This window comes from Hemitrygon akajei, chromosome 27, assembly GCF_048418815.1.
Source record: "Hemitrygon akajei chromosome 27, sHemAka1.3, whole genome shotgun sequence".
In the NCBI taxonomy this organism is placed as follows: Eukaryota; Metazoa; Chordata; class Chondrichthyes; order Myliobatiformes; family Dasyatidae; genus Hemitrygon; species Hemitrygon akajei.
Window position 1 is genome coordinate 916,118 of NC_133150.1, and position 26,018 is coordinate 942,135.

General features: G+C 41.9%; 1 long non-coding RNA gene across 3 annotated transcripts; it reads left to right on the forward strand.

The window, feature by feature from the left end:
- The first annotated feature begins 341 nt into the window (after positions 1 to 341).
- LOC140717078 (uncharacterized) lies at positions 342 to 15,210 on the forward strand. 3 transcript variants are annotated; one of them, XR_012096439.1, is made up of 6 exons: positions 342 to 540; positions 3,143 to 3,569; positions 4,288 to 4,383; positions 7,310 to 7,529; positions 11,228 to 11,276; positions 14,645 to 15,210. It is a non-coding gene; the product is annotated as an uncharacterized lncRNA (long non-coding RNA). The 3 variants fall into 3 exon arrangements; XR_012096438.1 differs by lacking the exon at positions 342 to 540 and adding an exon at positions 568 to 865; XR_012096437.1 differs by lacking the exon at positions 3,143 to 3,569.
- Positions 15,211 to 26,018: the final 10,808 nt, after the last annotated feature.

The window sequence follows — 26,018 nt, forward strand, 5'->3', positions numbered from 1 at the left end:
AATAAATTACCTCAGATGTTCTTAAAACAGTGGGAACTGAAATTTATAATACGGATTCGGAGCAAGAAGGCTGTGAGTGAACGACTAAGGATTTCCGGGCGAAGGCATTCGGCAACTCGGGGAAGAGAGAAACAAGACTGCGCAAGCGCGTGACGTCAGCGCGACTGTTAGTAACCTATGTCCTCTTTGGAAATTTGGAACTGGCTATTTCAATAATTTGTGAGATATCTTGTAAATATGCCGTTGATTAAGCATTCTTGTTCTGTTACATAATTGACTTGGGGTAAAGTGTTTAAAAAACCGTTAACTTGACGTAATCGCACTACCACGTGACCCCTGGTTCATTAAAATTCAAAGGCGAAGTTCGCTCCGGATTTTAAAAAAATGTTTTAAAATGAAGCCGAGACGGCTGCCGACCTGTAAAAGTGGAGCGAGAAGTTGGAAGTTAATAAAACAGTTAGCGCAGCCCAGCAGTTGCAGAGACGGTCTTCGGAAACTTTGTTAAACTCACAAAACGGGAGAATTCAGGTTTCAGAAAGAGTGAGTACCGGCTGATAGTAATCGTTAAACTATCGGAAATGTCTGTCTACATCGGACCGAGTTTGATGACCCCACGGGTAATTGCCTCATGAATACGGAACAGGATTGTGAAGCAAATGAAATTGCAGAGGGCTTTGGGTTTCATCAGCGGAAGCCTTGTCCCTGTTCTTCTTCAGGGGTTTGTGAGACAGGGCTGGTTTCAGTCATACTCAAACACTACCCAGTCCGTCTTGGACTTGACCTTGCCTTTCTCAATGTATTTGTCGAAGTGGACAGTGATGGATATCCATGAAAATTCCTTCACTCAATTTTGAAAGTGACAAAGGTACTAAAGTTCTAGATGCTTGATGAGATCACATTTACTTCACTGGTTGCTGTCTTACTTTGTTGAAACCATTCTATAAGAACTACTGGTAAATGCTGAAAAGGCAGGTTTAATTAATGAATGACCATACTGTAGCGTCTGAGCACATCTTGCTCAACTCATCATTTGTTCTCCTTCATATCCTGACAAAAACAAGGAGCAGATATTGGAAGATGAGTGCAAGCAGATTCTGTATAGTCATTCATCAACTGACAGTCACGAGATGTAAACCACTCCTTCAAATTTGAGGGTATTAAAAGAAAATTACAAAATGATAGAATCATAGAGCCATAGAACATTACAGCACAGAAACAGGCCTTTTGGCCCTTGGCTGTGCCGAACCATTTTTCTGCCTTGTCTCACTGACCAGCACCTGGCCCATATCCCTCCATACACCTCTCATCAATGTACCTGTCCAAGTTTTTCTTAAATGTTAAAAGTAAGCCTGCATTTACAACTTCATCTGGCAGCTCATTCCACACTCACACCACTCTCTGTGTGAAGAAGCCCCCCCCCCCATGTTCCCTTCAAACATTTCCCCCTTCACCCTTAACCCATGTCCTCTGGCTTTTTTCTCCCCTAGCCTCAGTGGAAAAAGCCTGCTTGCATTCACTCTATCTATATCCAGCATAATTTTATATACCTCTATTAAGTCTCCCCTCATTCTTCTACACTCCAGGGAATAACCTATTCCCTAACCTATCCTAAACTATTCTAAAGAAATTCCTCCTCGTAATGGCCCAATATCCTGAGGCTATGTCCTCTGGTCCTAAACTATAGGAAACATCCACTGTCTACTGCAGGCCTTTTAATATTCAACAGGTTTCAATGAGATCTCCCCTCATCCTTCTAAACTTGAGTGAGTACAGGCCCAGAGCCACCAAACTCTCCTCATACATTAACTCTTTCCTTCCTGGGATCATTCCAGTGAACCTCCTCCAAACCCTCTCCAAAGTCTCCAATACCTTATAAAGCTTCCCATTAAAACCTTATTCTAATATTCTCCTCAAAATGAATGCTAACATTGCAATTCCCTGCCTTCATTACTGATTAAACCTGTAAGTTAACCTGTAGAAATTCCTGCACAAGAACTTGAAAATCCCTTTGCAAGTCTAAATTTTCAATTTTCTCCCCACTGAGAAAATAGTCTGCACCTTTTGCCCTTTGACTAAAGTGTATGACCATACACTTCCCGACATTGTATTCTATCTCCCCTTCTTTGCCCATTCTCTAAATCTGTCTAAATCCTTCAGTTGACTCCATGCTTCCTCAACACGAACTGTACCTCCACCTATCCTCACATCATCGCCAAACTTGGACATAAAGCCAGCAATTTCTTCATTGGGATATAACATGAGAAGAAGCAGTCCCAATACCAAGCCTTGTGGATCACCACTAGTCAGGGGCAGATAACCAAACTTCTCTCCTTTTTACCAACTCTTTGCCGCCTGCCATTCAGCGGATCCTCTATCCATGCTCATACCTTTCTTGACATATCGTGGGCTCTGAACTTGTTATGCTGCCTCTTGTGTGACACCTTGTCAAAGGCTTTTTGAAAATCCAAGTAAAGAAAATTCACTCCTTTCTCTATCCTGCTTGTTATTTCCTAAAACAATTCAAAAAAAATTGTCAAGCAAAATTTCCACTTGAGGATACCATGTTAAGTTTGGTCTATTTTGTCATTCACCTTTAAGTACATAGATAGATAGATAGATAGATAGATACTTTATTCATCCCCATGGGGAAATTCAACTTTTTTTCCAATGTCCCATACACTTGTTGTAGCAAAACTAATAACATACAATACTTAACTCAGTAAAAAATATGATAGTACATGGAAATTTCATCCATGATAATAGACTCCAACACCTATCTAATCACTGAATTCAGTCTAACTGGTCCATAATTTCTCTTTTTCTGCCTCTGACCCTTCTTGGAGAGTGCAGTGATATTTGCAATTTTCTAGTCCTCCAGAATTATGTAATTCTTGAAAGATCATTATTAACAAATCCACAATCTGTTTAACTGCATCTTTCAGAACCCTGAGGTATCTTCAGACCTTTCAGCACCCCAAGCACCTTATCCTTAATAATGGCATCTACAGTCACTTCTGCTCCCTGACAGTGAAGCAGAAAAGTACCACACCAGCATTTCTTTTCCAGTTGTCCAATAAGCAGTATTAAATCTTTTTCATTCTTCATACATCTGGAAAAAAAAACTTCTGTTATTCTCTTTCAGATTATTGACTAGCTTACCTTCATACTTCGGGCAGGTGGGGCTCATCAGCCTTGGATGGCAGCCCGCCTGGGAGAAGGAAACTCGAGATTTTAAACATCCGCTGCCTTGCAGCCATACCCACCCTAGGGAAAGGCTTCAGGAGTGACCCCCAAGGAAGAGATCTGGTGCCGGTTCCCTAAAGCAGTTCAATGTTGTTTATAACTTCACTCTGGCAACCTCTGTATCGGCGCTTGCCCTTCCCTTGGACTACATCAGTGACGTGGAGATGCGAAACCTGCTGCATGGGCAACAGCTGGTTCTTCAAATCTTCCCGCCCAGGCTTGCACCCTGGAGAGGACAAAGTGCACCAGAGGCCTAAACCCATGACCCCCTGGGATCCACAGTTGCCTACTACTACCTTCCTATTTCATCAATTTTCTCCTTTATGGTTAGTTTAATTGTCATTTGGCTTTAAAAAGCTTTCCAATCCTACTTCCACAGATTTTTGCTATATTGTATCTCCTCACTTTTTAAGTATCCCACGTTTTTTAAAAAATTGAAGGATTATGTGCATCAGTTTTGAAGGAAATATGGCAGTTATTTTTAAAAATGAATTGGGAATTGGTGAACAAGTGAGAATTGAATAACATATTGCTATAAAATCATCAAAATGATGTGTAATTGTTGTTGTAGTAGAATGGTGCATTTATTATCTATTGGATTCTATATTGAGCAGCTCCCTGAAATAGTGTTGATAGAAAATTAGAATAAATACCTCGTTATAAGCTGTTTAATGCCAAATTACAGTTTGTGATGAAAAATTGCTGCATCACAATAAATGCTGCTGAATTAAACTCAAATGAACAACTTGCCCCACAGATTGTGATGACAATCATGTTATACTTTGAGTACTATTTTTCTTTTACAGTGACTAGCTCAGAATCTCACAAGTATGATTTGTTGCCCGCTTTCTTGATTTGGCCAAAATGAAATGGATTCTGAGGTCACTAATCCATCTTATTATGCAGAGAACCATTCAACAGAAACTGTCCTTGAGCCTGGTGACTGTGTCTTCAGGCTTTTGTATCTTCTCTCCAATGGGAGGGGATAGAAGAGAGAATGTCTTGGGTGGCTGGGCCTTTGATTATGTTGTCTGCTTTATCTAGGCCACTTTACCGAATACAGTCGATACAATTACTCCATATACTGATAAACAAAATCATCCTTGCAAGCAGTCTAGTGAATCATATCATCCTTCAAGGGCAAGTATATTTATTTTTCAGTAAGGAGACTAAAGATGTACATTATATTCTAACAATGTCCTATATAAGTTCGGCCAGTTATAATTACCCCTGTACTGAAATCCTTTCACGATAAATGTTAACATCTTTTGTCTCAGTTGCTTGCTGTTTCTGCACATGGGATTTCATTGCGTTTTGTACATGGGCTCCAGATATCTCATACCATCAACATTACACAATCTCTCACCATTATGGGTAACTTCACATTTTTGATGCTTTTCCATTTGTTCTTGCTCACTCAGTCAGCCAGTCTATTTCACATGAAGCTTCTCTACATCCTCCTGCATTGTCCCACATTGTCCTACATCTACATTGTCCCACCTAATTTTGTACCTTCAGCAAATTTGGAAATATGACATCTGGTCCATTCAAACAATTGTGATAAGCGAAGACTAAAGTAGTGGTGTGTGCAGTATCTTATCAGTCATTTCCAGCCTGAGAAAGTTTGGCTATTTTTTGTTCTTGTCTTCTACCAGGTTAGCAATTTTCTGTTCCTGTCAAGATATGATATTTAATTCTGCATGCTGAAACCTTGTACACCAACATCCTCTGTGGAAATAGAAATTCTTCTGTTAGAGAAGACTTGTAGAAACTCTTCTGAATATTCTTAAACACTGCATTTGCTGGTTCTCCCTTATTAATTCTACTGCCAGTATACTCCAGTTAAAGATGATGTTCCTTTCATAATTCCATATTCCACAAATTCCACCACTTTAGTTACAACTGACCCTGATGTTTTGAAACACTGAGAAATTGCAATGTGTCCCATAAAAGATTATAACTGTTAAAAAATCGATTTATTAAATTCCCATAAAAATGAACATATTTACATAATTACCAAAAATTCCACAAATACAAATTGTTAACAAATATACAATTCACCTTGAGCTTCCCCTTTATATTTGCAGCCAAAGACTTTCCATTTGATACCCTGTGCTAGTTTAACACTGGCACAGATCTGCAGGTAGGTTGCCCAGAATTTCTAGCAATTCCTGTACCACTGTCTCGTGGAAATTAGTAAACGTGTTTTGGACTTCCACATTTGTGAGTTGGTTTTTATACTGGGAAGTGACAGTAAGAATCTGCGCTTATTTCTCAACAAATTCGCCGAAGTAAGTCACAAAAAGTGAATCAGTTATACATCAAGACCAGAGGCAGTTAGGGTGATGGTCAAATATTCTCTTACTACTTTTATTATTTGATGTAGCATCCCACTTGTACTGCTTTGCTGGATTCATGGAATCCTGTTCATCTGTGTCATAACTGAAGTTCTTTATGTGGTGATTGAAATTAATAGCAAGACAGGAAGCTAAATCATTTTTATTATAATCTCAAAATAATAAACAGTCTTACAACAAGAAAATGCAAAGGATAGTGCCCTGAAAGTCAAAAATAGATAATTCTGGAACTAAACAGGTAAGACAGCATTTACAGAGGATCGCTAGCTTCACATTTCTGTACAGATTCTGCATGATCATAATAAGACCAAAAGATTTAGGAATAGAAGTAGGCCCTTCAACCCATCAAGACTGCCCCACTATTCAATCATGGGCTGATCCAATCTTTCCAGTCATCCCGAATCCCCTGCCTTTTTCCCATACTGTTTGATGCCCTGGCTAATGAACCTATCAATTTCTGCCTTAAATATACCCAATGACTTGGCCTGCACAGCCGCTCATGGCAACAAGTTCCACAGATTTACCACCCTCTGACTAAAGTAATTTCTCCACATCTCTGTTCCAAATGGACGTCCTTCAGTCCTGAAATCGTGCTGTCTCGTCCTGAACTCCCCTATCATAGGAAATAACTTTGCTATATCTAATCTGTTCAGGTTTTTTAACATTCAGAATGTTTCTATGAGATCCCCCCCCCCCCCATCATTCTCCTGAACTCCAGGGAATTCAGCCCAAGAGCTGCTAGACATTCCACAAATGGTAACCCTTTCATTGATGGAATCATTCTTGTGAATCTTCTCTGAACCCTCTCCAATGTCAGTATATCCTTTCTAAAATAAGGAGCCCAAAACTACACACAATACTCCAAGTGTGGTCTCACGAGTGCCTTATAGAGCCTCAACATCACATCCCTAATCTATACCTCTAGAAATGAATGCCAACATTGCATTCACCTTCTTCACAAATGACTCAACCTGGAGGTTAACTTTTAGGGTATCCTGCACAAGGACTCCCAAGTCCCTTTGCATCTCTACATTTTGAATACTCTTCCCATCTAAGTTATAGTCTGCCCGTTTAATTCTTCCACCAAAGTGCATGACCATACACTTTCCAACATTGTATTTCATTTGCTGCTACTTTGCACTAAACTATCTAAATCTCTCTGCAGGTTCTCTGTTTCCTTAACACTACTTGCTCCTCCACCTATCTTTGTATCATCAGCAAATTTAGCCACAAATCCACTAACCCCTTAGTCCAAATTCATTGTAAAAAGCAATGGTCCCAGCACCGACCCTGTGGATTTCCAGAATAGGATCCCGTTTTTTTCACTCTCTGTTTTCTCCTGATCAGCCATGCTAGTAACTTCCTTATAATTCCACAGACCCTTATCTTGCAAACAGCTTCATTGCAGCCCTTGTCAAAGGCCATCTGAAAATCCAAGTACACCACATGTACTGCATATCCTTTGTCTCCCCTGCATGTAATTTCTTCAAAAAATTGCAATAGGTTAGTCGGGCAGGATTTTCCTTTCGGGAAAGCATGCTGGCTTTGGCCTATCTTGTCATGTGCCTCCAGATATTCTGTAATCTCATCCCTAACAATCAATTCCAACAACTTCCAAATCACTGATGTCAGGCTAACAGGTCTGTTGTTTCCTTTCTGCTGTCTCCCACCTTTTTTAAATAGTGGATTAACATTTACTATTTTTCCAGTCATCGTACAATGCCAGAATCTATCGATATTTGAAAGATCATTCTTAATGCCTCCACGATCTCTCCAGCTACTTCCTTCAGAACCTGAGGATGCATTCCATCAGCTCCAGGAGACTTATCCACCCTCCTATCATGAAGCTTCCTGAGCACCCTCTCAGTTGTAATTTTCACTGCACATACTTCACTTCCCTGACACTCTTGAGTATACGGTATACTGCAGGTGAGTAATTAATGAATAATTCCAACAATTTTCTGTTTTTATTTTAATAAACAATTACTCCTTCAGCCTCAGTGCTTTTAAAAATGTTTGATTCAGTTATCGTCAGTTATCATTGAAATAAGAATTTTCTAAGAAATAGAAGTTAAAATGTGGAATAAAAACAGGGCATTAATAAAATTACCTTATTATGTTCTCTGATAAATGTCTTATTATAAGAACAGACCTTTTTCCTGACCTCACCTGTGCTTTATATAGTTGCAGAAAGTACAGTCATTGTACCTGTATTTCCTATTTGTTCATGTGAAAGTAAACTCACTAAATTAATAGCAGCATTTTTAAAACTTCAGTTTTTTGAACATATTGCACAGTATTATAAATTTCTGGTAAACCTGGCACCCAGGGACTGTAGGAAATGGAACCATGCACAGTTTAAGCAGAATGTGGGAAATAGGATCGAGGTGAATTGAATGCAAACACAGAAACTATACACTGGACCTGGCAAATGTTACCTGGTGAGTCAGATATCAAATCATCAGGACTCTTCACTCGTCAGATTATTGGGGTTTTACTGTAACTAAACTCAGGTGTGCTGGTTTCACACCAATCAATGCAAACACAATTTCAAACAGTAATTACTGAAGAGCACGCACATTGTGTTATAAGTTCACATCTTTTATCAGACAACTTGATGTTAAATAACTTAGGCTTACCCAATTTCATCACATTGGGTAGCAGGCATATTACATACTGTCTAATTCTCCTCACTCCTGGTAACTGGATTTAGCCGTAAATTTAGCTCCGTTAAATTGGTCAGATGGCGCAAGCTAGAAATTTCTTTCAAAGATGGAATGCTGTTGAAGTACAAGCTTAATTTTACCAGTGATTATAAACACTCTAAACCCTACACAATGAAAGGCATACAGTTATTCATGGAACAACTGACATTTTTGAATTTAATATTGCACTTTCAAATTCCTCCACTTTGCATCCAATGTCTACCCTGCCCTCAAAACTATCTACTTTACTTCCAACCTCCACCCTGCCCTCAAAACTATCTACTTTACCTCCAACATCCACCCTGCCCTCAAAACTATCTACTTTACCTCCAACATCCACTCTGCCCTCAAAATCTACACTTTTCCATTGCTACATCAATGATAGCATTGGTGCTGCTTCCTGTACTCCATGCTGAACTCATTGACTTCATCCACTTTGCCTCCAGCTTCCACCCTGCCCTCAAATTTACCTGGTCCATTTACCGACACCTCCCTCTGCTTTCTTGATCTCACTGTCTCTATCTCTGGAGACAGCTTATCTACTGATATCTACCATAAGCCTTGTCCCTCCCACCTCACCAGCCTCCTGGTCCAATATATAATTCTCTGTAACTTCCGCCACCTCCAACAGGATCCCACCACCAAGCACCTCTTTCCCTCCCCCCCCCCCCCGCTTTCTGCAGGGTTCGCTGTACGCAACTCCCTTATCCATTCTCAACCCCTCCCCCCCCCCCCCATCCCTTCCCACCGATCTCCCTCCCGGCACTTACCCTTGTAAGTGGAACAAGTGCTACACCTGCCCTTACATTTCCTCCCTCACCACCATTCACGGCCCCAGACAGTCCTTCCAGGTGAGGCGGCACTTCACCTGTGAGTTGGCTAGAGACTAAGGAGCTGGTGGTGGACCTGAGGAGGGCTAAGGCACCGGTGACCCCTGTTTCCATCCAAGGGGTCAGTGTGGACATGGTGGAGGATTACAAATACCTGGGATATGAATGGACAATAAACTGGACTGGTCAAAGAACACTGAGGCTGTCTACAAGAAGGGTCAGAAACGTCTCTATTTCCTGAGGAGACTGAGGTCCTTTAACATCTGCTGGACGATGCTGAGATGATCTACGAGGCTGTGGTGGCCAGTGCTATCATGTTTGCTGTTGTGTGCTGGGGTAGCAGGCTGAGAGTAGCAGACACCAACAGAATCAACAAACTCATTCGTAAGGCCAGTGATGTTGTGGGGGTGGAACTGGACTCTCTGACGGTGGTGTCTGAAAAGAGGATGCTGTCCAAGTTGCATGCCATCTTGGACAATGACTCCCATCCACTCCATAATGTACTGGTTAGGCTCAGGAGTACATTCAGCCAGAGACTCATTCCACCGAGATGTAACACTGAGCATCGTAGGAAGTCATTCCTACCTGTGGCCATTAAACTTTACAACTCCTCCCTCGGAGTGTCAGACACCCTGTGCCAATAGGCTGGTCCTGTACTTATTTCCACTTGGCATGATTAACTTATTATTTAATTATTTATGGGTTTATATTGCTATATTTCTTCACTATTCTTGGTTGGTGCGGCTGTAACGAAACCCAATTTCCCTCGGGATCAATAAAGTATGCCTGTCTGTCTGTCTGATATCCTGCGTCCGGTCCTCTGTTGTGGCCTTCTATACATTGGTGAGACCCGACGCAGACTGGGAGACCATTTTGCTGAGCACCTGCGCTCTATCCACCAGAGAAAGCAGGTTCTCTCAGTGGCCACATATTTTAATTCCATGTCCCATTCTCATTCTGATATGTCTATCCATGGCCTCCTCTACTGTCAAGATAGACACCTGTCAACCTGTCAACACCCAGGTTGGAGGAACAACACTTCATATTCCGTCTGGGTAGCCTCCAACCTGATGGCATAAACATTGATTTCTCTAACTTCCATTAATGCCCCCTCCCTTCTTACCCCATGCCTTGTTTGTTTATTTATTTATCTATCTATTTATTTCCCCCCTTTTTTCCTTCTTTTCTCTCTTTTTTCTCTCTGTGCCTCTCATAATCACTCCTTACCTGCTCTCCATCTCCCTCTGCTGCTCCCATCCCCCTTTCTTTCTCTATAGGCCTCCCGTTCCATGATCCTTTCCCTTCTCCACTGTGTAACCCTTTTGCCAATCAACTTCCCAGCTCTTAGCTTCATCCCTCCCCCTCCTGTCTTCTATCATTTCGGATCTCCCCCTCCCCCTCCCACTTTCAAATCTCTTACTATCTCTTCGTCAGGGCTAACTAAAAGAAGGGTCTTGGCCCGAAACGTCGACTGTACTACTTCCTATAGATGCTGCATGGCCTGCTGCGTTCCACCAGCATTTTGTGTGTGTTGCTTGAATTTCCAGCATCTGCAGATTTCCTCGTGTTTGGATCATCCTCAACCCTATCACTGTGGTTCCCATCACCTTGCCAAATGCTATGATCTACACTCAAAACACCAAATGTAACTTCATCAAAGTTTTCTACAGCTGCAACAGGGCTTCCCAACTTTATACTCAACAGACTTAACTCAGACAGTGGGCATACAACACTCCTTGTCATTGTAGCTCTGCCCCTAACTACTGTCCCTTTCACTACTCCATTTCACTCTCACCAGCTGGGTTCCATCTATAATTAGATTGCCCCCTTTCCCTGTGGACTTTGTTCACACCCCTAGAGACTATTATATTCATTAGAAATTACATGAATGTATTGAAGCAGACTAAATTTTGAGTAATTACTGTCTGGGGCTATGTGAATCAAACCAACATACAGATACAGTGTAACCTAGACTATTTGAGTGCATTTAAAAATATGAACATTATTCAACTTTCATACATTTGTCAGATGTTCTTTCTTAACTTGTGATACTGGAACAGTATCTTTATAATAAAATTATCTTTTCTTGCAGGAAATTGAACATTTGAGAAGTGGACAAAATCAGATTCATCCCAGTGAAGGTAAAACCTTCTTGATTTATATTTAAAAATTCATGTACTTCATGTAATACACTTAATGTATTGGTACAGCTTGAATTCTAATCCGCAGCTGGAGGGTTACCTTCCAAATACCTGGAACTGACTTGCACTACCTTACTTTCCCTTTTCTATTTTCTAATTATGATTTATAATTTAAATTTTTATTATTTTTACTTCGATTTGTACTTCAGGGAGCGTGAAGTGCAGAAACAAATATCACTCTTGATGATTGTACGCTCTAGTATCAATTTTTTGGTGACAAATTAAAGTAAAAGTAAAGTAACTCCGCAGGAACACCAGGAGCAAAGATCCTTTCTTCATTCAATCGAGATATAAAGCACACTGGAGACAAGGATTTTCAATAAAGAAATAGTCACTGTGATCTGCCTGTCTGTTACAGGTCAAATGCTTATATCTGGAGTGTGCCACTGAGAATGTGTAAACCAGGAGCTGTTCAATTACTAAAACTGCTGTCGATTTCTGCATCCACAAATAATACCTAACATTTCCCAAAATGTTCTCCTGCATTTGCAAATATGCTGATGTTGTTGTTCCTTTACACACCTTGTGGCACATTGGGTGACATTGTTTGCTGTTTCCTTAGCATTTGTCTTTTTTTACAACGCCAAATCGCTAGCTTGAAACTCAACCCGACAGGGATGGAAATCGTGCAAAGGGATGGACTGATTGAAATCCAGCATCATTCGCCTCAAAGTCCAGTGCTGATGTCATTTCACCAACAGTCGCAAATATGCTTATAACTACCACCAAAGTATCCTCCCTGACAAAGCCTTGCACCATGTTTTCAAGACTCATTCATTCAGAAATAGTTGTGTGCTGTCATATCTCAGTAACCACCTTGAAGCAGCTTATGGCTCCTTGTAGACAAATGCTGTCACTGAATTCATAACTCCTCTCTACTGAAAAGGTTTCTGACAGTGTAAAGGACACACTTGAACCAAAGCCTCTCGGCAATTCTGGAAGCAACCATCAAACTGCTGTCAGATGTTTCTTCACTAGAGCCAGTGCAAACTCCATGGAGCGTCTCCGTACAACATCTGCTGGAAAGGGACATAGAAACATAGAATAGTACAGCACAGTACAGTACAGGCCCTTCGGCCCACAATGTTATGCCGATCCTTAAACCCTACCTCCCATATATCCCGCTCACCTTAAATTCCTCCATATACCTGTCTAGTAGTCTCTTAAATTTCACTAGTGTATCTGCCTCCACCACAGACTCAGGTAGTGCATTCCATGCACCAACCACTCTCTGAGTAAAAAAAACCTTCCTCTATGGTACATCTGTGGACATGTACCCCCAGATTCATCTGCTCCCCCACACTCCCAAGTATCCTGCCATTTACTTTGTACTCTGCCTTGGAGTTTGTCCTTCCAAAGTGTACCACCTCACACTTCTCCGGGTTGAACTCCATCTGCTACTTCTCAGCCCACTTCTGCATCCTATCAATGTCTCTCTGCAATCTTCGACAATCCTCAACACTATCCACAACACCATCAACCTTTGTGTCATCTGCAAACTTGCCAACCCACCTTTCTATCCCCACATCCAGGTTATTAATAAAAATCACGAAAAGTAGAGATCCCAGAACCAATCCTTGTGGGGACACCACTAGTCACAACCCTCCAATCCGAATGTACACCCTCCACCACGACCCTTTGCTTTCTGCAGGCAAGCCAATTCTTAATCCACCTGGCTAAACTTCCCTGGATCCCATGCCTTCTGACTTCCTGAATAAGCCTACTGTGTGGAACCTTATCAAATGCCTTATCAAATCCATGTAGATCACATCCACTGCACTACCCTCATCTATATGCCTGGTCACCTCCTCAAAGAACTCCATCAGGCTTGTTAGACACGAGGGGGAGGAGAGGAAGAAACGTGAAGTACAAAGCAAGTACTAGCGAGGATCTTTATGCTTACTTTGGAAGTGTTTTTAATTCCTGCACCTCAAGTACTTTTTCCACTTCACTGGATAAGGGTCCATGGCTACTGATGATCTGCCAAATACATCATCAAGAAATATGAATTCAAGATGATCTCTTTTTGAATGTGAATGTATAAACAACGTAGTGCTATCCTCTTTGACAGAAATAAGTGGATGTGGAACGATAAATGTCGAAGACAGTACCTCGTAAATGAAAAATAACCTCTGTAATACTTGGAGTCCCAACGTTCAGGCCTGTAAAGCACAAGATCCCGTATAACTGAGTATCTACCCTCTGCCCCCATGAGCAAAAAATGTGGAAGTAATGAAGGGTCTAATTAAATAGTGCAGGAATATTATCACTTCCAATGATTTTAATTGAATGTCCATGTGACACTAATGAGACATTTGATATATTTGCACTGTCAAACTACATATACACTATTCAACCTTGAGATTCATCTCTTAACAGGCAGCCATGAGAGTAAAGAAACCCAATTTTTTTTTTTGAAAGACTGTCAAACACCGACTGTAGAGAGATAAAAGGAAATCATGCAAACAGTAAATGTGAGCAAATAGCATTCTGAACTGAAGTCCACAACGAGAGCCTGTCCATCAAGCCTTGCTTCAACACAGAGCAGAACAGAGAGCTGAACTGGCCCTTCCCTTGTCTCCGGTCCTACACCCCGACCTTTTCAGTCTGGCCCGGAGACTAAATCATCATCCAAGCATCAGGTTCTGTTGCTTCGATACGCTCCCAAACCTGGATCCGGGATCTGATATCCAGCCGCCTTGATGAGGCCAGTACCCATCCTTTCCGATTTGCACAGAGCTTAAATCGATCGAACTTCAGTTCTTCCTTGCCCTCAATGTTTGGCCCACTGCCTCACCTCACTTCAGTTCTGTTGCATTAAGATGTCTCCAACTCCAAAGGGAAGTTGCTGTCTTTGGTAATTTTGAAACATTAAACTCATTCAAGGAAAAACATAGAAACCAAAAATATGGGTGTAACTTCGAGTTTACTTTGAGTGTGGCATGTGTGTATCATGTAGCATGATGAGGTCTGCATATTTTTTCATATAAATTAATTATTTAAATGAATGACAATGCTTAATTAAACAATATATATAAAAGGTCACTCAAATATTGAAATATTAAATACACAACAGAAGTTACATGTTATTGTTTGTGATAGTCATTTACCAGGAAAACTGATGAAATTTATAGTTAAACACAATATTCCTTTACAACTTTAGTTACATTTATAAAGATATGTAACAATATTAAAGATAACTGTCCAATTAAAATATTTCATCATTCTCAGGCGTTAGACATTCAACTATTAATTAGAAAGTGTATTTATTTTCAACACAACTACTTTGTAACATATTTGCCTTTCAGATGATTACAGAACTTCTCAATCACCAGCCCGATCCTCTTTCTGTTCTGTTGGGAAGAATGTTTGTAATCGATCCAGGGAAGGATTGAGAGTAACATTTTCAGATGGACTTCCGATTAAAACAATAAGCTAAACAGTAGAAGTATCCCCAAAGATGACAGTGCCAGCTGTCTCAAATCGAGAATGCCTTTCACCAACCAGATGCCACACAAAGAAACATCATCTTGTGATCAACAAAATAGAGCATCAGCCAGCTTTACTGAGCACATCAATACAGAAATTACAGGCAATAAGAGTTCAGAAACACAATCAAAATTAACCAGAACCAACATGGAATACAGTATATTGACGAGATTAGAAGCGACAAAAACAAGCAGTTTTTAAATTCATTGCATCCAAATTATAATGGGAAGGTAACAAACACAGTTTATTTAACAAAGTTACTTTTTCCGAAGACCAGTTGTCTAGAACCTATACTAGACAATAAGGTTGTCTTCAGCGTTGGGGGACTGATGTGGTATTGTGGAGATGAGCAATGCTCTTTTAAAAATACATATATTTGATTGTATTCTTCGTGTTTGCGCCAGGTCTGTTTCCACTAACTGTGGTCTGGTCTGGTCAGCTGGTGTTCTTCTCATAGGCTCTTTGTAATGACACGGTTACTGGGTACACTTGATCTCCCACTCTATCTGTGGGGGCAATAAGAGGGTGATTTGTGCAGTTTAAACTGAGTCCAGTGTTTCCACTGGCTGCCTCGCCAAGTCTGCACATAGATATAAGTGACATTTGTTAAAAGTACCATTTAGGTTCTATCAATCTGTGAGCAAACCCTGTCTTTTCAGGCAGCACCCTCACCATAAGTTTGTCACCGGCTGTGTATGTGAGGATTATCTCCCTTCCCTCCGACTCTGTCTGATCAGCAACGTGCTGCTGTTGTTTTACTTGGTCCTTAACATCTCCATGCAACCTTACTAAATTGGCAGTTGTGGTTTCTGTCTGTACACTTGCAATTTCTGTTGCTTCTTCATTCTGAATTGCCACTTGCAACTTTCAGTGAGGGCAACTCTGACAAAATGCGCTGTTTCTCCCTGGGGGTGAAGGGTTTATGAATGGTTGTGATCACGGTTGAGCACTGACTTGGGTCTCCAAGGTTCTCGAACTGACCTTGCCTGACCTCAACAAGTACTCTCCGGACAGATACATCTCTGTAAAACCTCTCACTGAAATATCTCCTTTCTAATTCCTGCAGAATGTAAAACATAGATGATGGATACAAGTTAAACAGTACATGCTTAAAACCACAAAGTGCTTACTCCACAATCTGACACTTATGTACATCTAAACTCATGATGCCTGCTGTATTCCTTTGCCTGTAGCTTTTACACTAAGGCACAAACACACCCCCACTCTCCTCTCAGTACTTCAAAGATCACCCTTCATAACTGGATTGCATATACACACCCCCACTCTCCTCTCTATACTTCAAAGATCACCCTTCATAACTGGTGGTCCCACCTTACCAAATTACCACTAAAAGTTTAGTCTCTTACATTAACACACAAGCACATACTCAAACATGACTTTGAGAGCTACCAGTTCAGATCTTTGTCGTGTTCATGATACCAAGCAATTGCATCACCACTGCCCTGAAAAGGTCCAAGTGAAAGAGGAGGTGTGTTGAGAGACAAACTGATTGCAATGGTAACCTTACCTATTTATCAATACAATGTATTTAGTTACTGGTGGTTGAGCATTATCACAGCATATTTTGACAAAATAAGACATTTAGGATTTGCTTATGTACAATTTCCAACAAAGATTAATTTATTCAGAATTGGGTATTTTTGATGAAGTTACACACTAAAATGAGTTGCTGTACTAAATGCACTTTCATTACACTACACCTCTATTATTATGACAGCGTATTGGAATGGTGAGGATCGATCTGAGATTCCTGAAGCTGACAGTTTGCTCCATGTTTCTGTGCAATGAGAACCAAGGTTTGACATGTCTGTCCTCTGGCCAGTAGAACTTGCATTCAGTAGCTCTTGTAAGTAATTATTGGAGGATATTATGGCTCTGATTCTGAGATACATCCTGTGGATGCTCTGGGACACATCATCAGTGATGTAACCTGGGGTCGCGGGTGTTTCGGGTCTTTCAACATTATACATCCTCGCCCAGGCAGCCCAGCTTGGGTTGATCAGACCCCAGTTTGTTTCCCAGCGGCATTGGCCTACGGATCACCCCTCCTGATCCATAGCCATCTGGAGTCTCTCTCAGCGGCCTCTGTGATGCTCCTGATGGCTTTCCTCTTGCCAAGTAGGATGTAGACTGATGCCAAGTAGGGTGTAGACTCTGAAAAGTGAGCAGCCGGCAAAACCCCTGCACTCTACTTTGATGGACTCACAGTGAGCCTTCTAGCCTTGCCTCCAGCACTGCTCCATCAGCTCCTGGTACTTGGCCCGCTTCCGCTCATTTGCCTCCTCAATGCGGTCCTCCCAGGGGAAAACTCGATGAGGACAACCTGCTTTGAGGACACTGAATAAAGGACCACATCCGGCCTCAAGTAAAGTTGTTGCTATTTAGTCGGGAAATTTCAACTGCCTCTCCAGGTAAACTTGGAAATAGCCAGTCTGATGCGGTGCTAAGCAGACCCGATGATGATGCTGGTCTGTGCTGACGTAGGGGCTGTGATTCAGCCCTGACAAAGGAGATGTTCTTCCTCTGACCACTCTGTTTACTGGTGGTCATGGCCATCGCAATTCTCTCTGCCACTGCCTTCAGCACCTGGCATGATGCCACCAGTAGCGACCTTCCCCAAGGAAGGTCCTGGATGCCAGCTGCTGCCACTTTAGGGTCTTTGGAATCCCTGTACTGCAGCTCCTCTCTTGTGTGGGAAACTGAACTCCTCATCCAGGCTGCTGATGGGAAGTCGCAGCTTATTGCACCTTCCGTACGGTGCTGTGCTGCTCAGACTACGAGGTAGGCCCAGCCACCTTCTCCATCAACTCCACAGTGTGCCTCTCTCTGGTCTTCCTTCCTCCTTGTCTTTTCCCCTCTCACCAGGACAACGAAGTAGCGCATGCGCTCGCTGATGACGGCTGAGAATTGAACCACATGACCATTGTGTGAATTCCCATGCAAATTGGGACAAGAAACTCTGTGACCTCTTTTCATGGCCAAGGATGGCGCACACAGTGGCTGGGCTTTTGCAGATTTTCTAAACCAGTTGTATCATTATGATGAAATAATGGGAAATGTGATATTTTATATACAGTGAAACAATGCTTTACACACAGTCGTCACAGGGACAGCACCACATTTATTGAAGCCAGTGGGAATATGCAATAAAAATATATTTATATTTCAAATTAACTCCATTCTCTACAAAAAGAATAATTTTCGTAACTCTTATTTTTACTATTTGTATGAATGGGTAAAATAACAATTTAATCAGCAGCAGTGATGAGCTGCATTGAACCTCACCTACCGACTTGTGAACTCTAAACTTCAAAATTTCAAAAGCCAAAGTATTCTTGAACGTTTAGGTTCCAATACCATCACAAACTGAAAATTACTCTGAAGCTCCTTGCTACCCTCAGCCAGGCAAAAACTCTTGCTTTCTTTGAACACTTTTTATTTTGATGAATAGTCTATTCATAATCGGAATCAGGTTTATTATAACAGCCGTGTGTTGTGAAATGTGTTGACTTAGCAGCAGCAGCAGTTCAATGCAGTACATATAGAAGTAAAAAAAATTAATAAATAAGTAAATAAACTACAGTATACGTATAATGACTAGATTAAAAATCATGCAAAAAACAGAAATAATATATATTTAAAAAGTGATGTAGTAGTGTCCAAGGGTTCAATGTCAATGTCCATTTAGCAATTGGACGGCAGGGGGAAGAAGTTGTTCCTGAATCACTGAGTGTGTGCCTTCAGGCTTCTGTACCTCCTACCTGATGGTAATAGTGAGAAACGGGCATGCCCCGGGTGCTGGAGGTCCTTAATAAAGGACACTGCCTTTCTGAGACACCACTCCTTGAAGATGTCCTGGGTATTTTGTAGGCTCATACCCACGATGGAGCCGACTAAATCTACAACCCTCTGCAGCTTCTTTCTGTCCTGTGCAGTTGCTCCCACCACATACCAGACAGTGATGCAGCCTGTCAGAATGGTCTCCACGCTATATCTATAGAAGTTTTTGAGAGTATTTGTTGACATACAAATCTCTTTAAGCTCTGAATGAAGTATAGCTGCTGTCTTGCCTTCTTTATAACTGCATTGATATGTTGAGACCAGGTTAGATCCTCGGAGATCTTGACATCCCAAGAACTTGACTTTAATCAGCAGCACTCTCTCCACTTCTGGTCCCTCTATGAGGATTGGTATGTGTTCCTTCATCTTATCCTTATTGAAATCCACAATTAGCTCTTTTGTCCCACTGATGTTGTGCCAGGTTGTTGCTGCAACACTACTCCACTAATTGGCATATCTCGCTCCTGTATGCCCTTTCATCACCATCTGAGATTCTACCAACAATGATTGTATCGCCAGCAAATTTATAGGTGGTATTTGAGCTTTGCCTTGCCACACAGTTATCGCCAATCCATACAGATTGTGGTCTTCTGGTTAGGAAGTCGAGGATCCAATTACAGAGAGAGGTACAGAGGCCCAGGTTCTCTAACTTCTCAGTCAGGATTGAGGGAATGAAGATAATAAATGGTGAGCTACAGTCAATGAACATAGGTGTTTATATTGTCCAGGTGGTCTAAAGCCATGTCAAGAGCCATTGAAATTGCATCTGCCATTGACTTATTGTGGCAATAGGGAAAATGCAATACATCCAGGTCTTTGCCGAGGCAGGAGTTCAGTCTAGTCATAATCAACCTCTCAGAGCATTTCATCACTGTAGATGTGAGTGCTACTGGGCAATAGTCATTAAGGCAGCTCACATTATTCTTCTTGGGCACTAGTATAATTGTTGCCTTTTTGAAGTAAGTGGGAACTTCCGCCCGTAGCAGTGAGAGGTTGAAAATGACCTTGAACACTCCTGCCAGTTGGTTGGCACAGGTATTCAGAGCCTTACCATGTACTCCATTGGGACCTGATGCCTTGCAAGGGTTCACCCTCTTTAAAGACAGCCTAACATTGGCCTCTGAGATGGAGATCACAGGTGCAGCAGAGATCTTCACAGCTGTAGTTATATTTTCCCCTTCAAAGCTGTCATAGAAGGTGTTAAGTAGTGAATCATCACTACCATTCACATTGGGTTTCATTTTGTAGGAAGTAATGTCTTGCAAACCCTGCCAGTTGTCGTACATCGAAGGTTGCCTGCAACCTCACTTGAAATTGTCTCTTTGCCCTTGAAATAACCCTCTGAAAATCATACCTGGTTTTCTGGTACAGGCCTGGGTTGCCAGACTTGAATGCCACAGATCTAGCCTTTACCAGATGATGTCCTTCCTGGTTCATCCACAGCTTTTGGCTTGGGAATGTACAATAAGCCTTTGTAGGCACACACTCATCCACACAGGTTTTAATGAACAACTGCAGCAAACTCATCCAGGTTCGCAGATGAATCCCAGAAAACAGTCCAGTCCACCGATTCAAAGCAGTCCTGTAGAAGCTCCTGTGGATGGATTGTGATGTATGTATTTTAATACAAGGAATGTTTGGGGGTGAGGGTGAAGACTTCAGAGCATGGATCAGTCCAAAATACTATGAAAATTTGGCCATTATAAATACTTACTTGAGAGAGAACCTAACATCATAAATAGGATAAACATAAAGTAGGCCACCTGGTCTGTTGAGCCTGCTCCACCATTCAATAAGATCATGGCTGATCTGGCCATGGACTCATCTCTACCTACTTGCCTTTTCCACATAACCATTAATTCCCCTACTCTGCAAAAATCTATCCAACCTTGTCTTCAATATGTTTACTGAGTAGCCTCTGCTGCTTCACTGGACAGATAGTTCCACAGATTCACCACTCTGGGAAAAGCAGTTCTTCCTCACCTCTGTCCTAAATCTACTCCCCTGAATCTTGAGGCTATGTCCCCTAATTCTAGTCCCACCTACCAGTGGAAACAACTTTCCTGTCTCTACCTTGTCTATCACTTTCATAATCTTATGTTTCTCTAAGAACTCCACTCATTTTTCTGAATTCCTGTGAGTACATTCAATCTCTCCTCTTAGTCTAACCCCCTCATCTCTGGAATCAACTTGGTGAATCTCCACTGCACTGCCTCCAAAGCCAGTATATCCTTTTCCAAGTAAAGAGACCAGAACTGCAGGCAGTACTCCAGATGCAGCCTCACCAGTACCCTGTACAACCTCCCCGCTGTTAAATTCAATCCCTCGAACAATGAAGGCAAACATTCCATTTGCTTTCTTGATCGCCTGCTACATCTGTAAACCAACCTTTTGTGATTCCTACACAAGCACTTCCAAGTCCCTGTGCACAGCTGTGTGCTGCAATTTGTATCGTTCAAATAATATTCTGATCTTACGTTTTTCCTTCCTAAGATGATGACGTCGAATTTACCAACTGCCACCTCCACCTGCCAGACCCTTGCCCATTCACTTAACCTATCTATATCTCTCTGCATCTTCTGTACAATTTGCTTTTCTACTCAATTTAATGTCATCAGCAAACTTGGATACACTATACTCGGTCCCTTCTTTCACATTGTTAATGTATATCGTGAACAGTTGCAGGCTGAGCACCACCCCGAATGGCACACCACTCACCACTCATTCCCAACCAAAGTAATACCCATGTGTCCCAATTCTGTTTCTATTTGTTAACAAATCCTCTATCCGTGCTAATACAGTACATCACCCCTAACTCTATGCATCCTTATCTTATGAATAAGTCTTTTATGTGGCACTTTAACGAACGCCTTCTGGAAATCCCAGTAAATAGCGTCTATCTGTACTCCTCTATCCACTGCGCTTGTTATATCCTCAAGGAACTCCAGTAGTTTGTCCAACAAGACCTGCCTTTGCTGAATCCATGCTGTGTCTGCCTGATGGATCCATTTCTTTTGACACAAAAGTGTCTTTTTCTATTGATCAGTGTTAAAAATGCTAAATTAAATCTACTGTGATTTAATGTGTAAAACAATAAAACCTATAAACGTCCATGGGAGGGGGTGAATACATTTTATAGGCATTGTATTTCGGATAGCTATTGAACATGAGTGGGCGGGGCAGCCTCCTTCCATTTGAGCAAGATCGCCCTCCTGGCCATAAGAGACATAAAGGCCAATACCCGCAAATTAGATGGCTTCAGTTTGCAATACTATCCTCAACAATACCAAACATGGCAGTCAAGGGATTGGGCTTAAAACTAACAGTGAAAAGTACAGAAAAAATTACAGTATGGAGAAATAGCTGTATAGAAATGAGAGAGCTTGAAGAGAGTATATTTGAGAAAATATACTTCAACTATTTTGTCATAACCACTCGCAGTGGTAATGTTTCTCTTTTTACCAGAAGGGAACTCAAGATAAACTACTTGAAGCAGATGAAGATGGTAATTATCATCCTTGAACTTCAGTGGAGCTCTGTTCTGGTATCCCTGCAAAAGTTTCCTCCCACTTGCAATACTTGATGTGGTGGACCGGCACTGGAATAGTTCAACCACACTTCACATAAACCAGAGGTTTCTGAGCAAATTCTCTTCCTCGATGAACTGCGAGACAATCCCTTGGCCTTCTTCATTCCCTTTGTAGTGATGCAAGATGCTCACAGCCATCCTGGAAATACCTTCTCTACACTTAGTGATCAGGGGCCAGGCCTTTCTGTTTAATGGTAGGAATGTTATACTTTTTCCAAGGAGACGTATATATTCTGTAAAGATTTCTTTGTCCACCATGAAATCTCAAGTCTTTTCAGAACGCAGGAAAAATCAAGTCAAGTTTATTGTCATTTCGACCATAAACTGCTGGTACACAGTAAAAATGAAACGATGTTCCTCCAGGACCCTGGTGCTACATGAAACAACACAAAACTACACTAGACTATGTGAGACAGCACAAGGCTACACTAGACTACATAAAACAACATAAAAACTGCACTAGACCACAGACCTGCACAGGGCTACATAAAGTGTACAAAACAGTGTAGGGCAGTACAATAATTAATAAACAAGATGATAGGCACAGTAGAGGACAAATTACAATATAATAATAAATTATGTAGATGTCAGTCTAGACTCTGAGTATTGAGAAGTCTGATGGCTTTGGGAGAAAAATCTGTTACACAGTCTGGTCATGAGAGCCCAAATGCTTCAGTACCTTTTGCCAGATGGCAGGAGGAACAAGAGTTTGTGTGAGGGGTGCGGGGGGGGGGGGGTCTTTCACAATACTGTTAGCTTTGCGGGTGCAGTGTATGGTGTAAATGTCTGTAATAGCAGGAAGGGAGACCCCGATGTTCTCAGCTGACTTCACTATCCGCTGCAGGGTCTTGCAATCCAAGATGGTGCAATCCCCGAGCCAGGCAGTGATGCAGCTGCTCAGGATGCTCTTGATACAACCTCTGTAGAATGTGGTGAAGATGGGACGTGGGAGATGGACATTTCTCAGCCTTCACAGAAAGTAGAGACGCTGCTGGGCTTTCTTGGCTATGGAGCTGGTGTTGAGGGACCAGGTGAGATTCTCCGCTGGGTGAACACAAAGAAATTTGGTGCTCTTAATGATCTCAACAGAGGAGCCGTCACTGTTCGGCAGAGAGTGGTCGCTCCGTACTGTCCTGAAGTCAACAACCATCTCTTTTGTTCACATTCAGAGACAGGTTGTTGGCTCTGCACCAGTCTATTAGCCGCTGCACCTCCTCTCTGTATGCTGACTCATCGTTCTTGCTGATGAGACCCACCACGGTCGTGTCATCGGCGTACTTGATGATGTGATTCAAGCTGTATGTTGCAATACAGTCGTGGGTCAGCAGAGTGAGCAGCAGTGGACTGAGCACACAGCCCTGGGGGGGCCCCTGTGCTCAGTGTGATGGTGTTGGAGATGCTGCTTCTGATCCGTACTGACTGAGGTCTTCCAGTCAGGAAGTCTAGCATCCAGTTGCAGAGGGAGATGTTCAGGCCCAGTAGTTTCAGCTTTCCAATCAGGTGCTGAGGAATGATTGTGTTGAATGCTGAACTGAAGTCTATGAACAGCATTCGAACATATGAGTCTTTTTTGTCTAGGTGGGTGAGGGCCAAGTGGAGGGAGGTGGCGAAGAGAGTTTGTTTAGGAGTCAGAGAGGCAAACAGGATTCTCTCCACTGGAGCTAGCTAGTCATCATTAGAGAGCTGCTGCTGGGCCTGTGAACAAGAATGCTGGCATTAGTTCATCTTTTCTGCTACAACAAAGGTGTTGAGTTTGTCATACCTGCAATTGTTGAGATAATGCTCCCAAAAGTCTGACAATGATGCATATTTCCTGCAGTCTTAATGTGAACTTTAATTGTCTTGAGTGTGGATCTGTCACAGGTGTGGCTGATAAAAGAACTACTGGTTGTCTGTCAGTGATGGAGTCAACAAGGGTTTGGATCTGGGTTTGGGTCTCATTTTCTGTACAGATGCAATTATGTATTGCAAATCAGTGACAGTTGTAGATTTATTTCTTCATATTGTTTGCTTTTAGTTTGGAGCCTTTTGCTTCAATTCTCACAACATCAATATTACACAGTCTCTCACCTAATTGGCACCTAATTGCCCACCATTGAGAACATTTATCAAAAACGCTGCCTGGCAGGACAAAAAACATTATCAAGGATGCTTTTCACCCTAAATTTTTACTCTCCTCACATCTGGTAGGCACTTCAGGGGCATCCGCTCCTGCACCAGCAAGCTCAGGAAGCGCTTCTTCCCTGAGGATATAACCCTGCTGAACCTCACATCACAGCGCTAAGCAGTATTGCACCCATATTGTTCTGTCTCAGAACTTTTATATTTGTATGCTGTAGCACATTTTATTCGTAATTATTTTGTAAACAACACTGTTCTTTTCCACTTCTGGTTAGATGCTAGTTGCATTTCATTGGCTTTGTATCTGTACTCGGCACAATGACAATAAAGTTGAATCTAATCTAAACTAATCTAATTTTTGATGTTTTTCCATTTGTTCTCGCTCACTCAATCAGCTTGTCCATGTCGTTTGAAGCTTTTTTACATCCTCCTGCCAATCCATAGTCCCACCTAATTTTGTACCATCTGCATATTTGGAATTATAGACAATAGACAATAGGTGCAGAAGTAGACCATTCGGCCCTTCGAGCCTGCACCACCATTTTGAGATCATGGCTGATCAATTACTATCAATACCCGGTTCCTGCCTTGTCCCCATATCCCTTGACTCCCCTATCCATAAGATACCTATCTAGCTCCTTCTTGAAAGCATCCAGAGAATTGGCCTCCACTACCTTACAAGGCAGTGCATTCCAGACCCCCACAACTCTCTGGGAGAAGTAGTTTTTCCTTAACTCTGTCCTAAATGACCTACCCCTTATTCTCAAACCATGCCCTCTGGTACTGGACTCTCCCAGCATCTGGAACATACTTCCTGCCTCTATCTTGTCCAATCCCTTAATAATCTTATATGTTTCAATCAGATCCCCTCTCAATCTCCTTAATTCCAGCGTGTACAAGCCCAGTCTCTCTAACCTCTCTGCGTAAGTCAGTCCAGACATCCCAGGAATTAACCTCGTGAATCTACGCTGCACTTCCTCTACAGCCAGGATGTCCTTCCTTAAACCTGGAGACCAAAACTGTACACAATACTCCAGGTGTGGTCTCACCAGGGCTCTGTACAAATGCAAGAGGTTTTCCTTGCTCTTGTACTCAATTCCCTTTGTAATAAAGGCCAACATTCCATTAGCCTTCTTCACTGCCTGCTGCACTTGCTCATTCACCTTCAGTGACTGATGAACAAGGACTCCGTTCAGATAACAATCTGCCTTCCTGTTCTTACTCCCAAAGTGGATAACCTCACACTTATTCACATTAAACGCCATCTGCCAAGTATCTGCCCACTCACCCAGCCTATCCAAGTCACCCTGAATTCTCCTAACATCCTCATTACATGTCACACTGCCACCCAGCTTAGTATCATCAGCAAATTTGCTGATGTTATTTTCAATGCCTTCATCCAAATCATTAACGTAAATGGTAAACAGCTGTAGTCCCAATACCGAGCCCTGTGGCACCCCACTAGTCACCACCTGCCATTCCGAGAAACACCCATTCACCGCTACCCTTTGCTTTCTATCTGCCAACCAGTTTTCTATCCATGTCAATGCCTTCACCCCGATGCCCTGAGCTTTGATTTTACCCACCAATCTTCTATGTGGGACCTTATCAAATACCTTCTG